The sequence below is a fragment of the Nyctereutes procyonoides genome, unplaced genomic scaffold (genome assembly GCF_905146905.1).
Source record: "Nyctereutes procyonoides isolate TBG_1078 unplaced genomic scaffold, NYPRO_anot_genome, whole genome shotgun sequence".
Lineage (NCBI taxonomy): Eukaryota > Metazoa > Chordata > Mammalia > Carnivora > Canidae > Nyctereutes > Nyctereutes procyonoides.
The window spans coordinates 59,565,719-59,582,599 of NW_026575049.1; the positions used below are offsets into that span (position 1 = coordinate 59,565,719).

Consider the following 16,881-nt stretch of genomic DNA (forward strand, 5'->3'; position numbering starts at 1 on the left):
AGCTCTGTTTCATTTCAGCTGAAACTATTCTAGTAAACAAGAGTCAACTCTCCCCGCTTCATGTCTCTTCATTTCCATTAGCACTGACAGAATCTTTTGATTGTCATTACAACTGTGCACCTTACTAGGAAGTGTTTTTTAAAGACCATATTTATTTTTATTATGATGCATTCTGTACTCTATTTATAGAATAATTACTAATACAAGATGACATGTAGGTACTTTATTAGTGACTATACTATATACATATTGAGCATAGTGTCTATGTAATTTTATATGAAAGTTATCAAGTTATCTAGTATGAAGTTATGAAGTGCAGCATTTTTAATTCGATTAAATTACTTTAAAAATTATTAACTTTACAGACTTATTTAGGCAGAGTATAAAAAGGTTCTACATATATTTTCCCATAAAGTTTTTTTGCCATAAAGTTTTTGATTAAATTCAAATAATAATGCAGTACATTTTTTATAATATGGATCTATTAATGAGAATAATGCATCTTTTGGTGAGTGGGGAAAAATGTTTAATTGGGGCTGAACGTTAGTGTTTCCCTTTATCAAAATCAATTGCAAATGTTTATCTGTTAGCGCCTGTAAAGAAATTTTACACGTCATCCCTGAAAATGTCTTCTCATGCACACAGGCACCATAGACAGTACTGACAAAGACCGATATAAATACAGAAGCAGGGATCCCCGGGTGGCGCAGCGGTTTGGTGCCTGCCTTTGGCCCAGGGCGCAATCCTAGAGACCCGGGATCGAGTCTCACGTCGGGCTCCCAGTGCATGGAGCCTGCTTCTCCCTCTGCCTGTGTCTCTGCCTCTCTCTCTCTCTGTGTGTGACTATCATAAATAAATAAATAAAATAAATACTACATACATACATACATACATACATCCAGAAGCATAGGATTTTAATAGAAACTTTTCACTACCAGGAAGATCTAATATCTGTAGATATTATAAGGTTCTACTCTTTTTTTTTTAAGAGGTAAAACTGTCATACATTGTATTAGTCTCAGGTATACTACTTAATTATTTGTATACACTGTGAAAAAAAAATCAGTAAGTCTAGTTATCTGTCACCATACAAAGTTACAAAAAATTTTTCTGTCCTTGTGACAAAAACTTTTAAGATTTACTCTTCCCAACTTTCAAATATGTAATATAACATTTTTGACTAGATTTTACACATTTCTAATAATTCAAACAAATTACAAATAAGATTTCTTCTAATATTAAATAAATCTTTAGCCAATGACTGAATTCAGTATTTCAGACATTGATCTTTTATGGGAATTAAATACATTTTCACTAACAATAAGACCTAAAGCCATTACTGATTTTTTAAAGATTTTATATATTTATTTGAGAGAGGGGGAGGAAGAGGAAGAAAGAGAGAGAGAGAGCACGCATACCAGGACCCTGCGATCATTCCCTGAGCCAAAGTCAGAAGCTTAAAGGACTGAGCCACTCAGGCACTCCTACAATTACTGATTTAAAAAATCAATTTATAATTACTTTCAAACAAAGACAAGAGTTTCTTATAAAGTAATGTTAAAAGGTATCACTATTTACTAAATATTTTTATATTAAAAGCATCCAAAACGAAAAGGTTAATGGAAGAATTAAATATATTATTGTTTCAAATAAGCAAAACTTATTTTTTTAAAAAACCACTGAAAATATTATAAATGTATTTAACCCAAATAACTGATAAAAAACAGTAATATGAGAATGCAGTACACCTTGAGTAATGTAAGAAAAAAGTACTCATTTCCTTAAAGGTATATTTTGTACTTCTATGTGCTTAATGAAAACCCATTTCATCTCATCACTTCAGTCAGAGTTTACACCTAGATGAAGTCATGGCTCAGTTTCACAAAGCAGGTTTCAACTCTGCAACCTTCAATAAACCGGGGGAAAAAGTTAAGAGTAGGAACAAGAACTTGTTCTCTTTTGGAATACCATACTTATCTACAAGTTGGATGCCAAAACCCAGAAATCAGAAACCAAACTCTCAAGTTTTGTTTTGTTTTCACTATGGGCTGTACTTTATTTCCTCTTTCATTAAACGCGCCACAATTCTTTAGATATCCAAACATGAAAACAGCTGTGATCCTTACAGATTTCTTTTTACACCTAATTCATTCAATAACTAAAGACCTGTTTTTATTTTTAGCATAGCTCTTGGTAATTCTATTTACTCTAGTATTATGCACTATTACAATAACCACCCCCAATCTTATTTCTGCATCCAGACATGCCATCACTGACTTCACATACCTCACCACAGAATACCCAATACCCTATCTCAAATGTAAAACTGAACATTATCAGTTGTCTCACTCAAAACAATCTTCGAACTGGATTTTGTCCCTAGTCATATGCCCCTGAAGTCCATTATTTATAATTAGCTTGATATTTGTATTCTGCAAACCTGATACTGTAACTTCCTGGCTTACAACAAACAATGTAAGGGCAGTTCTTCTCAGTGATACGTTTTCCTTTGTAATACCACCACTTAAGGACAGCAACACAAATTCCAAAAGCGCTCAATAAATATTTAAGTAAACTGAAGTCAACTACCTGATATAAAAATATTTATGACCTTTATCATTTTATTCACTAAGGCTACTGTTACTTACAGATAGCAAGCAAATTATGTTTTATGTTATTAAAATCACAGTTCTTTCTCATAGTTTGCCATTACACTGTTTCATATGTATCCATAGATATGTTTACACAGAGTAAACTGAAATACTTTCTTTCCATGCGTATATTTACCACTCCAAGCTTCAGTAACCATCTTCTCTACCTATGATCATTCTCATATTTCTTTAGGCCACGTAGAGACCTCCAGAACTGCTCAGCCAGGGCTATACAGATGATCTCTATAGGGCTAACAGACACTTCACATTCCTACTGCTCCACACTGATCTCATTATCTTCCCAGAGAAATCTTCCCTCATAGTTTTTTTTTTTTCTTCCCTCTAGGTGACAGAGGATACTACTTGCCCTGTTGCCCAAACCAGGAATCTAAGCATAGATTACTAACTAGATAACTAGATTACTAAAAAACTCTTCTAACTGAATTTTCTTCCTTTAGTCATAGCCCCCTAAAACCCATTCTTTACATTGCAATTAAATTGGTTTTTGTATTCTGCAGATCTGATACTATAATTTGTGTACGATAAGGCATTGATCATCAGATTCACATCAATCTGCTGAAAAGTATGTTGAGTTTTCAATAGCTTTATTGAGATATAAGTGATATACAAAGAACTATACATATTTAATGTGTACAGGTTGATGAATATGGGCATATGGGCATATGCATACACTCATGATACCATCACCACAATCAAGGTAATACATGTATACACACTTCCCCAAAGCTTCCTTGTGTCTTTTTTGGGGTTTTTGGTAGTAACACTTAACACTTCTCAAGTTTGAAATGCATGATACTGTATTGTTATGTACAGGCAGGTTGTATAGCAGCATAGCTGAAACTTTATTTTTAGTGAGCTCTATGTCCAATGTGGGACTCAAACTCAAAACCCTGAGATCAAAAGAGTCACTTGCTCTACTGACTGAGCCAGCCAGGCACTGCTAGCCTAGATGAAACTTTATACCCACTGAACAATTCCCTACTTCCCCCACCTTCCAGGCCTTGGCAACCACTATTGTATTCTCTGTACATATGACTGTTAGATACTTCATGTTAGAAATATGCACTATTTGTCCTGTGACTGTTTTATTTCAGTTTGCATAATGTCCTCCAGATTCATCTGTATTTTTGCAAATGGCGGGATTTTCTTCTTCCTTAAGGCTGTCTGTATATGGCATATTTTCTTTCTTTCATTTGTTGATAGACCCTTGGATTTTTTCCTATCTTTGTTATTGTGAGTAATGCTACAATGAACCTGCAAGTGCACTGGTATCTCTCTGAAATTCTGTTTTCAGTCCTTCTGGATATATACCCAGAAGCGGGGTTGCTAGATCATATGGTAGTTACATTTTTTATTTTTTGGAGGCACACCCACACTGTTTTCCACTGTTGCCACACCATTTTACACTCCCACCAATAGTGTACAAGGGTTCCAATTTTTCCACATCCTTGCCAACACTTGCTATTTCATGGTTTTTGTTGTTGCTGTTTTTAAATAACAGCCATCCTAACAGGTGTGGGATGATAGCTCATTTTAGTTTTGAATTTGCACTTGATTTGCACTTTAAGTTTTGATTTACACTTTGATTTGCACTTGATAATTAATGATGTTGAGCATCTTTTCATATCCCTGTTGTTGATTTATATGTCATTTTTGAAGAGTATCTTTTCACAAATCCGTTGCCCAGTTTTTAACCGGGTGGTGGTTAATAATAATAATTATTATTATTATTACCACTGCTACTGAAGGGTTTCTTTCATATTTTGGATTAACACATTATCAGATATATGGCTTGCAAGTATTTTCTTCAATTCCATAGGGTGCCTTATCATTCTGTTGATTGTCCTTTACTATGATAAGTCTTTTAGTTTGATATAGTCCCATTTACCTATTTTTCCTTTGTTGCCTATGCTTCTGGTACCAATCAAGAGATTATTACCAAAACTAAGCACAGGAAGTATTCCCCTATGTTTTGTATTGGGAGTTTTTTAGTTTCACATCTTATAGTTAAGTCTTTAATTCATTTTAATTTTTGTATACAATGCAAAGGGCAGGCCCAATTTCCTTTTCGGCATGTGGATAACCAATTTCCCACTACCATCTGTTGAAGAGATTATTACTCTTCAAAATCAGCACAATAATGGCTCTTTCCTTTCTCTCCACTAATAACTATATCTGTATTTAAAAATCTATTATTACCTATTTCATTGTCAACCCAAGGAAAAGCTAACCAAAAACAAAACAAAACAAAAAGTCATAAAATGTTTTCACAGTGGTATGTTTCATTTGAAAGTAAGTACACTGAAACACAATGTCCATTTCTGGTGTGCCTGACTATAAATGAAGTCCTAAACATAACTCTACTTAAAATTAACTCTGCAATTGAACAAAATAAGATATCTTTAAAAAAATGACCAAAAAATGACAGTTAAAAAGAAAAAAAATACAACAACCCTGGAACTAGAAGTCAGTTGGTAATTACAGAAAAAGTAAATTTTAAATCCTAAAAGTCATCATCAGATTTTACTATGTACTGATGTGAAGCAGATACATTAAATATTATTTTTAGGGGCACCCCGGGTGGCTCAGTGGTTAGTGCCGGCCTTCGGCCCAGGGCCTGATCCTCAAGACCTGGGATTGAGTCCCATGTCGGGCTCCCTGCATGGAGCCTGCTTCTCCCTCTGCCTGTGTCTCTGCCTCTCTCTCTCTCTCTCTCTCTGTCTCTCATGAATGAATGAATGAATGAATGAATGAATGAATGAATGATCTTTTTAAAAAAATATTATTTTTATGTCCCAGATAAAGAGTCCAAAAAGGTGAAGAGTGGGACACAGAAACATTTCTCTTAGGAATTATAAAATCTATGAGCTCTCTACCTGCTGACACTTGGCAGGAGGTGAAGAGATGCTGTCCTCCCAAGACCTTTGTTTAAGCACATGGCAAACAAAAATAAATAATGTGAAAATTTACAAAAAATAGGTACAGAAAACACAATGACCAGTCCTTAAAAATTGACCTAAATGCCTGGGGGTCTAATCTCCAGGAATATTAAGTATGCCAATGTCCAAACATCTCTCTTTGAATTCTATTATCACCACACTTCAGTATAGGATGAAGAAGGACTTGGTTGTTGAGGGAAGGCTCCAAATATATTTGCTGCAGGTAATTGCTTATGTTGCCTATTCTAACAAAAATCAAGGATGGTAGGAGTACAAAGGGCAAAACTGGGGGGTGCCTGGGTGGTTCAGTCAGTTAAGTGTCTACTTTGACTCAGGTCATGATCTCGGGGTTGTGCGATAGAGCCCCACAGGGAGCCTGCTTCTCCCCCTCTATTTGCTGCTGCCCCTGCTTGTGCACTCGCTCTCTAATAAATAAATAAAATCTTAAAAAAAAAAGGGGGGGGAGTACAGTCAATGCTGAAGTAAAGTGAAAAGCACTAAAGCACTGTGTATGGATGTTCATACAAATTATTCTGGAGGAAAAGACTGGTGGATAATTGAGGAAAGAACCAAACTTGAAAGGGTGTTGGGGAAGAGGAAGAAACAAGAAACATAAAGAGGCTTCCAACCGTTCTGTGGTGGGAAAAGACCATCAGCATGGACCTCACCTCTTTCTCCAAAGCTGTTCATGGGTGGCTGCTGGCTCTCAGCAATCTGTGAGGGCTGTTGAGTGGCCTTAGCCTACACTTTCCTGGCACTGATTTCATGACCCTCGCCTCCCCCCCACACTGTAACCTAGGTCGAGAGCACAAAGCAGGACTGATACAATTCAGTATGATATTCAGTACAGATACTGGTAGGAATGACTGCATGTAGTAAAGGGTGCAGACTAGATGGGAAAGAGTACTGACTGAAACAGGAACCAGCAGGCTTGGTTCAAATCTCAGTGCTGACACTCAAAATTTAACTTCCCAGGACCTCACTTTCCCAGATTGTAACATGGGCATGTTGTGCCAGCATCATAAGGTTGGAAGAGTAAGTGAGAGAATGTACATGAAACCATCTCACACAAAGTCTGACACGTGGGACATTTCCATCCTTTCCTCTTGCCTGGAGCCTTTGAGTAAGAAGGTATCAATTCTCCCTACCTTGGTTTTAAATTATGACTGGTTTTTTTTAAGATTTTTTATTTATTTATTCATAGAGACACACACAGAGAGAGAGAGGCAGAAACACAGGCAGAGGGAGAAGCAGGCACCATGCAGAGAGCCCGACGTGGGACTGGATCCAGGGTCTCCAGGATCACGTCGGAGGCTATAGGCGGTGCTAAACCGCTGTGCCACCGGGGCTGCCCTAATTGTTTAACCTCATACCATAGAGTTTAGGCTAAAAAAAGATTCATCTTCAGAATCTTTTCAAGTGGGACGCCTGGGTGGCTCAGGGATTGAGCGTCTACCTTTGGCTCAGGGCGTGATCCCGGAGTCTCCAGATCGAGTCCCACATCGGGCTCCTTGTGCATGAAGCCAGCTTCTCCTGTCTCTGCCTCTCTCTCTCTCTCATGCATAAATAAAATCTTAAAAAATATATATTTTCAAATGTACATAGAACATCCTCCAGAACAGGTCACATGTTAGGTCACAAAACAAGTCTCAATAAATTTAAGAAAAATAAAATCATATTAAGCATCTTTTCTAATCATTATGGTATGAAACTAGAAAACAATTATAAGAAAAAGTCTGGAAAGTACACTATACATGAAGGGTAAATAACCTGCTACTAAACAATGAATGAGTCAACCAAAAATCAAAAAGGAAACTTTAAAAAAATGGAGAAAAATGAAAAGACAATGGTTCAAAAATTTTGGAATGCAACAAAACCTGTTCTAAGAAGGACGCTTATAGTAATATAGGCCTACTTCAACAAAAATTAAAAAAAAAAACAGGAAAAATCTCAAACAACTTAACTTTACACCTAAAGCAGCTAGACACAGAAAAATAAATAATACCCAAAGCTAGAGGAAAAGAAAGATAAACAGGAGAGCAGAAATAAATGAAATCACGATTAAAAAATAGAAAAGGTCATTAAAACCAGGAACTAATTCTTTGAAAATAAAATAAAATTGATAAGCCTTTAGCCAAATTCATCAAGAAAGAGAGGTCTCCTATAATTAAAATGAGAAACAAAGAGAAATAACTGACTACAAAAATAAAAAGAATTTTAAGAGATTATGAAAAATTATATGCCAATAAATTGTGGACAACCTTAAAAGAAAATGGAGAAATTTCTAGAAACACATCATCTTCCAAAACTGGATCATGAAAAAATAGAAAGTTTGAACAAACCAATTACTACTAATAAAATTGAATCAGTAATCAAAAAACAAACAAAATTCATGATAAGATAGATTCACACAAAATTACTACCAAACATTTAATTAAAGAGAGCTAATACCTATTCTCCCCAAACTACCTCAAAAAACAGAAAAGGAAGGAAAACTTCCAAATTCATTCTACAAGGCCAGCATCACCCTGATAGCAAAACCAGACAAAGACATTACAAAAAAGAAGAAACTATAGGCCATTGTCTCTGATGAACATATATGTAAAATTCCTCACAAAAAATTTAATAATACATAAAAAAAAATCATTTACCACGGTCAAGTAGGATTTATTCCAGGATGCAAAAATGGTTCAATACTGGTAAATCAATGTGATATATTACATTAACAAGAGGAAGGATAAAAACCATATGATTACTACAATAAGATTTTGACAAAATAATGACAATCCATTTATGATAAAATCTCTCAGTGAAGTGGATTTAAAGGGAACATATCTCAACATCGTAAAGGCCATATATAACAAACTGACAGACAGCATCATGCTCAACGGTAAAAAACAGAGCTCTTCCCATAAGATCAGAAACAAGACAAGGATGTACACTCTTACTACTTTTATTCAGTATAGCACTAGAAGTCCTAGCTGCAGCAGAGAGGAAAAAGAAATACAAGCCATCCAAATTGGTAAGGATGAAGTAAAACTGTCACTCTTTGCAGATGACATGATACTATATTTTAAAAACCCTAAAGACTCCACCAAAAAAAAAAAAAAAAACAATTAGAACTGGTAAGTGAATTCAGGAAAACTGCAGGATACAAAATTAATGTACAGAAATTTGTTGCATTTCTATACACTGAGTAGCATGAGAAATTAAGAAAACAATACCATTTACAATTACACCAAAAAAATGTAAATACTATGAATAAACTTAAGAAAGTGAAAGACCTGCTATACTCTGAAAACTATGGAACTATAGTTTAGTTCTATAGAACTAGAGAATAGTGATGAAAGAAACTGAAGATAAAAGAGAAAGATGTGCCACGCTCATGGATTGGGAGAATTACTGTTGAAATGTCTGTACTGCCCAAAGCAATCTACAGGTTCAATGCAATCCCTACCAAAATACCAACAGCATTTTTCACAGAACTAGAACAAATACTAAAATCTGTGAGGAAGCACAAAAGACCTTGAATAGCCAAAGCAAAAAAAAAAGAACAAAGCTGGAGAAATTACAATGCAGATTTCAAGATATACTACAAAGCTGTAGTAATCAAAACAGTATAGTACTGAAATAAAAAGAGACACACAGATCAATGGAAAAGAATAAAGAGATCAAAAATAAGCCCACACTTGTAAGGTCAATTAATTTATGATTAAGGAAAAAAAAATTTATGATGAATGAGGTAGGAATACACAATGGGAAAAAGATCGTATTTTCAAAAAATGGAAATGGACAAGAGGTAGTAATCTCTTTGATATCAGCCTTAGCAACATTTTTCTCAATGTGCCTCCTCAGACAAGAAAAACAAAAGCAAAACTAAACTACTGGGACTACACCAAAGAAAAAGCTTTTATAGTGAAGGAAACCACCAATAAAACGAAAAGGAAACCTAGTGAATGGGGAAGATACTGGTAAATGATATATCCCATAAGAAGTTAATACCCCCAAAATATAAAGAACTTACATAACTGAACACCAAAACAAACAAACAAACAAACAATCCAATCAAAAAATGGACAGAGTGGGGCACCTGATGGCTCAGTAGGTTAAGCATCCCACTCTTGATTTCAGCTGAAGTCATGATCTCAGGGTTGTGAAATTGAGCCCCACAATGGGCTCTGCAATAGCTGTGGAGTCTGCTTAAGATTCTCTCCCTTAAAAAAAAAAAAAAAAAGATTCTCTCCCTTTCTCTCTGCTCACCTATTGCTCTTAAAAAGGGGGGGGAGGGGCGCAGAGGACCTAAGTAGATATTTTTCTCAAGAATTCATACAGATGCCAAGAAACACATGAAAAGATGCTCAACATCACAATCATCATGAAAATGCAATTCAAAACTACTATGAGATAGCAGCCTACACCTGTCAGAATGACTAGAATCAAAAAGACAAGAAATAGTAAGTGTTGGCAAGGATGTGGGGGGAAAAAAGGAACCCTTGTGCACTGTTGATCAGAATGTAAATTAGTGTGGCCACTGTGAAAACAATGTGGCAGCTCTTCAAAAAATTAAAAATAGAAATAGTATATGACTTAGTAATTCTGCTGCTGGGTATCTACCCGAAGTATAGAAAAACACTAATTCAAAAAGATGTATGCACCTCTCTGTTGATTGCGGTGTTTTGTACAGAAGCCAAGATATGAAAGCAACCTGTGTACACTGATAAATGAATGGATAATGAAGACATGTGTGTGTATACATATACACATAATGGAATACTACACAACCATAAAAAGGATGAAATCTTGACATTTGTGACAATATGGATGGACCTAAAGGGTAAGCTAAATAAAATGCATCAGACGGGGAAGACAAATACCTTATGATGTCACTTTATGTAGAATCTTAAAAAAAGAAAACAAGCTGGTGATTGCAGGGGAGGAAGAGGTGAAACAGACAAAGGGGATTAAGAAGCCCAAACTTCATGGAGATGAAAAGTACAGCATAGCGATTATAGTCAAGAGTATTGTGATAACACTGTATGATGACAGATGGTGACCACAGTTATAAGTAAACACTGAATAATGTATAAAAGTATTGAATCAATATGGTGTACACTTGAAACTAATAAATTATGTTAATTATACTTCAATAGAAGATTCAACCAGTCCTGGTTATGAGGAAAAAGGCATCCTTAAGAATCTTTCATCATAATTTTTATGTTTGTAATGTTTATATCATATTTTACTTTAATTTGGGGATTTTGGGGGGTATACAATAAATTTGTAAAAATGAACAAATTATTTCATTGTTTATGAAATGAATTCTATAAATTAGACCTATGGAAAAATTTTTAGCTTCAACTTAGAACAATTTGCAAACCATTTTCCACAAACTATCTGGGTCAAGAATTGAAGAATGCAGAAAAAGACAAATATGTAATTTCACTTATATGTGGAATCTAAGAAACAAAACAAAAATAAACAAAAAGCAGAAATAAATCCATAAATACAGAGAACAACTGATGGCTGCCACAGGGTAGGGAAGTGGGGTGACAGGCAAACAAGGGAAGAGTAGGAGATATAGGATTCTAGTAATGGGATGAATAAGTCATGATGATAAAAGGTACAGCATAGGGAATATAGTCAATGGTATTATGTTATTGTATCGTGACAGATGGTGCTACACATGGAGTGAGGCACAACATAAAGTATAGACTTGTTGAATCACTATGTTGTATACTTGAAACTAATGTAACAGCACATGCCAACTATACTTCACTTTAAAAAAAAGAATTAAAGAATGTATATTATTTACAACACACTGAAATATACAAAATTAAATAAGCAAATAATACCTAAATGAAATGTGTTGATACAATTCAATCCAGCAATAGTATCTAAGTGTTACGCTCTATCACAGATACTGGTTGACCTAAAGAAATAGAAGATGTAATACATGTTAGTTAAGATCACAGAAATTAGGGGTGCTTGGGTGACTCAGTCAGTTAAGTATATGCCTTTGGTGCAAGTCAAGGTCCCAGGGTCCTGGAATTAAACTCCAAGTGGGGATATCTGCTCAGCACAGCATCTGCTTCTCCTTTTCCTTCTACCCCTCTCACTGCTCATTCTCTCTCCCTCTAATAAATAAAATCTTAAAGAAAAAAATCAGGACTACTCAAATCTTGAGTCTGGTTCCTAGGTCCACCTCTTAAAGCTAACTGAATCGTTCTGAGCGAATTAATTTCACTTGGCTTCTGCAATATGGAAATTGTGTTAATCCGTATAAGACTGGGTTGAGATAATGTATATACAATGCTTAAGTCCTTAGTACTTAGGCTATATAGTCCTTGACCAGGAGAAATTTACATCCTGTGAACAAAAACAACAAGCTAACAATATCTGTATCATATCAAGCAATCAATATTCCTAATATAAAAGGGTTTTTGAAAAATCAGTAAAAAAGTACACAGGATTTTAAAAAAGGAGGGGAGATGAGATAATTCTCGAAAGAAAAAATACTCGTAATCAAATAAAAAGTACTCAACCTTGTAAGTTTAGACCTTACTTCTACATTGCAAAATTCAGGGTAAGAGAAAGAGGAGAGAGGAGCAAAGCCTCAAGAATTAAGGTAAGAAAAATGAAGTATACTGGATGGGGGTCTGCTTTCACCGGAGCAGCTTTTCCTTCAAAGCTGAGGTAGCTCAGTTTCACAGCGTGGCTCTTCTCCTATAACACTCCCATTACTAGTTACTGCTTGATTTTAGAACCTCACTGAAGAGGTCACACGGAACCACAATGCATGCTTTAAAATTAATCAATCAATTAATTAATTATTTTTATTGGAGTTCAATTTGCCAACATATAGCATAACACCCAGTGCCATCCCGTCAAGTGGCCCCCTCAGTGCCTGTCACCCAGTCACTCCAACCCCCCGCCCACCTCCCTTTCCACTACTCCTTGTTCATTTCCCAGAGTTAGGAGTCTCTTATGTTCTGTACCCTCACTGATACTTTCACTCATTTTCTCTTTCCCCTTTATTCCCTTTCACTATTTTTTTAGACAATGCATGCCCCCTTAATGCATTCCAGAATCATCCAGGTCGTTTTGTTCTGATCTGGCTCCAATGACTTTGTTCCAATGTTTCAATGGTCCTTAGTTAGTGTTGGCTTTAACCATTTTATGACAATTTTTATTTCCTTCTTGGCACTTTTCCATATTACCTACAATATGTATTATTTTCTAATAAAAAACAATTTTTCTAATCATAATCATTTTTATTTCATACATAAAAATCAAAATAAATGGTCTGTGAGTCATCCTTTCACTTCATGATGTGCACAGATTAGAAAAAAGCACTCTAGCCTTAATTTAATGAAACTAGTATTTCAACTATGTGTCAAGTCTATGTTGGGATCTCTGATACAAAGATAAGAACATCCTTTTACACAAGGAGGTCACAGCTCTCATCTTGATGGTAACGAAGTATTTGATCAAGACATATTCAGCTTCTTAAAGACTTAATATTGCATCAATAAATATGAGTGTGCATTAGACAACTTCTAAGGTGACTTTCAACTCTAAAAGTCAAAAATTCTATGTACAATTGTCTGAAAATCCATAAAGCAGATAGTCTGTCCACTTAAAAGTACCTAGCTTTCTTTTCAAAATGCCAATTACTATAATGTACTCCCATTTAATTTCAGTTTGTTTAGAAAAACATTTTCTCAAATTATATATAAGTATCTATCCATTAAATATGAGCAATTTATATGATTCAACATAGTCATTTCTTCTTTAATCATACCAGAACCAAACTATTTGGACAACATTTTATCTTCTATCCCCATGTATTCAAGGACAGAAGTCAATGATGCATTACACAAATACCATTATTTTCTAAAATACAGGGGAAAAAATTAAGTCTTCCAAAACTTTTAAGTTTTTGGAATACGTTAGGAACTACAAATTTCTAGCAGAAATAGCAAGCAATTATAGAGTATAACTTGGCAAAGATCCAAACACTACACCCAGAACACTGCAAGGATTAACTTACTAATCAAAAAGAAATTGCCACTTTTTTTTTGCACATATACATAATACTATGATTAAAGAAAATGAAATAGAGGAATGAAGACATAAGACAGGGAACAAACTAAAGAAGGACAACAAAAATAAGCAGGAAAAAACAAAAGCAAAAGCAAAAACAACAACAAAAAAATCCCATAAACACACACACAATAGGTTTAGGGTCCCAAAAGTAACAAACCGTCCTACAGCAAAGAAATGTATCCCTGTAACCAAGATAATGATGCAGAAGCCTAACCCCTAGCCTTCCTGAGGTGGAGAAAAGGAGAAGACAGGATGCTAAACAACCTCTTGTCCTTAAAACATTAAAAAAAGTGAAAGGGGCCCCTGGGTGGTTCAGTCACTTAAGCATTTGCCTTTGGCTCAGGTCAGGATTCCAGGGTCCTGGAATTGAGCCCCACATTGGGCTTGGGGAGCCTGCTTCTCCTCTCCCTCTGTCACTTCACTCCTACTCCACTCCTACTCTTTCAAATAAATAAAATCTTTAAAAAAAAAAGTGAAAGGAAGAGAAATTCTGAACTAGCTAGAAAATATAAAATAAGGTGGGAAAAGGACATTCTACTCTACCTCCTCCAAAGATATGCAGCAAGAGCCCATGCTGAGGCATACCAACCGCAGTCTCTATATTTCCATGTGGGGCAGAACAATAACAGGAAAAAAAAAATCAAACAGCAGGAATTGGAAAACAAACTGTAACATTACATGCACAGGGACCACAAGAGTGAAGTTAACAGGGGAGATATTCTCAGGTATGGAGTCTAATCTTCCTGTGTGAAAAGCAAAGGTCAGAAGAATAACAAGAATGTATTAATCTTGAGGGAAAAAAGTAAAAAAATAGACCTCTTGACATGATTTGAAAAGAGCAAGCCCAAAGATATTAAGAGATCAATCTAATATTAGGTTCACCTATGACACTTAATGAAATTCTCTGCAGTGAAATCAGAAAATCTAGACTAGTCTGTATATGAGCTTCTCGATGGAAAGATCTATATGTGGGATCCCTACACTGATTCACTGAAAATTTCTGAACAAACACAATGAAAAGTTTTCTAAGCAAGCAGTCTGGTCAGTGTGATAGATTTGGTATTTAAACCTTGAGATCATGAATCAACAGAAAGTCTGGTCAAAGGTCTACAGAGGCCTTACAAAAAAACCCAAAAGGCTTATTCTATTGCCTGACTAGTTTTATAATGCTAAAACACAGACTATTTTGGCAATGCCTGCCCACTTTTATCACTGGAAGTTGTACATGATCAAGTATCCTGATATTTGAGCACAGAAAGGTCAAGTTGGTTATTATAGTTCATGTTTAATAAATAAATAAACCATCAGAAAAGTAGGTTATATCATTATTCTAAAAACCTTAAATGGTGTCCTATTTTCTTATGAAACATAGCCAATGAACAGGGAAGTAGATAAAGATGTTCTTATTAGTTCCATGACTAGACATTTATAGAAGAAATCAGTGATCTGGTTTCCACACTATTTTTGTCCACTGATGAACTGTCTGTATGCTTAAGTCTAAACTCTTTTCAAAACATGCTCAGTACCAGAAAAAGGGGAACCCTCTTACACTGTTGGTGGAAATGCAAGCCGGTACAGCCACTCTGGAAAACAGTATGGAAATTCCTCAAAAAGTTGAAAATAGAGCTACCCTACGACCCAGAACTTGCACTATTAGGGATTGACCCCAAAGATACAAACATAGTGATCCAAAGGGGCACCTACACCCCGCTGTTTACAGCAGCAATGTTCCCAATAGCCAAACTATGGAAAGAGCCCAGGGGCCCACCAACAGATGAATGGATAAAGAAGATGTGGGGTGTATATTTGTACATACATACATACATAAAGTGGACTTCTACTCAGCCATCAAAAAGAATGAAATCTTGCCTTTTGCAATGATGTGGATGGAACTAGAAGGTATTAAAGCTAAGTGAAATAAGTCAATCAGAGAAACACAATTATATGATTTCAGTCATATGTGGAATTTAAGAAACAAAACAGAAGAACATAGGAGAAGGGAAGGAAAAACAAAACAAAATCAGAGAGGAAGATGACCATAAGAGACTCTTAATCATAGGAAACAAACAGTGTTGCTGGAGGGGAAGGGGAACAGGGGATGGGATAACTGGGTGATTGACATTAAGGAGGCAGGTGGTATAATGAGCACTGGGTATTATATAAGACTGATGAATCACTGAACTCTATCTCTGAAACTAATAATACATTATATGTTATCTAAATTTAAATTTAAAAAACAGTAAAAAAAATGGCAATTCCATAGGGAACACTAATCTTTAAATGCATTTAATTGAAGTCTATATTCTATAGGTTAGAAAATGCCAATAATAAATGAAATCTTACTTCATAAAAAATGAAATGGTCTATCACAAAGCCTCAAATTCTGCCACTGATAATATTTGGTCTTGTTATTTTTCTACAATTCCTTATGAAACTGCATGAGAATTGTTCAGATATTGTTTTAATTAAAAAAAAAGCAATCCCTTTTGAAATTTGAAAAAAAAAAACATGCTGGTACCTATTACTGAAATGTGGAGAAGCAATTTTTTTCTTTACAGTCTACAAAGAAACTAAGTACAAGCTAATATGTTAGTGCCTGTGGCCCACTGCTATAAGAAGTTACATACAATTTTCCAAATAGTGGTGACAAGTTAAGGAAGCTGATAACTGTGAAGATTACAATTTTCTAGCATCAAGGAAATCACCTGAGAGAAGACTAGTGTAGTCTCTGACTTATAAATTGATTTTAAAGAAGCCCTGTCAAGTGCTTAAAAAGTCCTATATAGTTGCATAAGTTTTGTTCAATCTTTAAAAAGAAAAAAAAAAAAGAAAAAAGAAAATGACTTTTTTTTTTTTTAAGAAGGTAAAGTTCTGGGCCATAGGTATGACTGGTACATATGGACCCTTGTCCCACATCACCTTTATTTGTAGCTATAAGAGTAAGTGATATACACAATGATAATTTGAGCTTCTCCCCCCACCCCAGAAAGCACTCTGAGACAAGAGCCTGAGTACAGAGAGGTTACTGGCTGTAATCTTAGGGACTGAGAGGGAATAGGGACCGGGATGAGTGAAATAGAAGACAGAAAGCCAAAATAGTGACAAGCTGGTCACAGTGTTCAATGGTGGCTCTGTGGGAAGTTGTAGAGAAAACTCAGAATTGT

At 35.3% G+C, this 16,881-nt stretch overlaps 1 protein-coding gene across 1 annotated transcript in view; it reads right to left on the reverse strand.

Annotated features, from left to right (window-relative positions):
- The window catches only part of FANCL (FA complementation group L), an 87,084-nt gene that overhangs the window by 10,317 nt on the left and 59,886 nt on the right, over positions 1-16,881 (reverse strand). The gene's annotated exons all lie outside the window — the stretch shown is intronic.